Source organism: Meleagris gallopavo, chromosome 15, assembly GCF_000146605.3.
Source record: "Meleagris gallopavo isolate NT-WF06-2002-E0010 breed Aviagen turkey brand Nicholas breeding stock chromosome 15, Turkey_5.1, whole genome shotgun sequence".
NCBI classification, from domain to species: Eukaryota; Metazoa; Chordata; class Aves; order Galliformes; family Phasianidae; genus Meleagris; species Meleagris gallopavo.
The window spans coordinates 9,511,006-9,511,523 of NC_015025.2; positions in this window are offsets into that span (position 1 = coordinate 9,511,006).

Sequence of the window (518 nt, forward strand, 5' to 3'; positions counted from 1 at the left end):
GGGGAGCAGCAGCCGCGATTCCTTGTACCAGACTACGCTGGCTCCGCTCTGGTTAGCATCGCAGTACAGCTTCAGCGCATTGCCCGGGTCCAACAGGAGGTGTTCCTCCTCCGACTCCAGCAGCGGGCTCTCAAACAGCTCTGCAGCCCGGGAGAGATGCGCTGAGCACCGCGCACATCGCGCCCCGACAGCAGGGTCCCACCGCTTCTTTCCGGTGTGCACAGCACACACACAACGGCACAGTGCCTGGCCGCCCCGTCCGGCCAGAGACGCGTGCAAGGGCTGGACTCTGCCCCCGGGCACTGGAACAAGGCTTCCCCCGCTGCCGCCTGGCACTGCCGTGTTCCCGGCCAAGGCCACCCATGCCACAGTCCTTCCAGAGGGGTCTGTGGCACAGGGTGCCCGAGTCCATCCTGCCGCACTGGGATAGGAAAGGACTGGGAGCGCTTAGCATCAACACCCCCCCACACCCCCCGCCCCGCGGGCCTGGCCCACGCTGGGTAAGCAGTTCCAAAGCA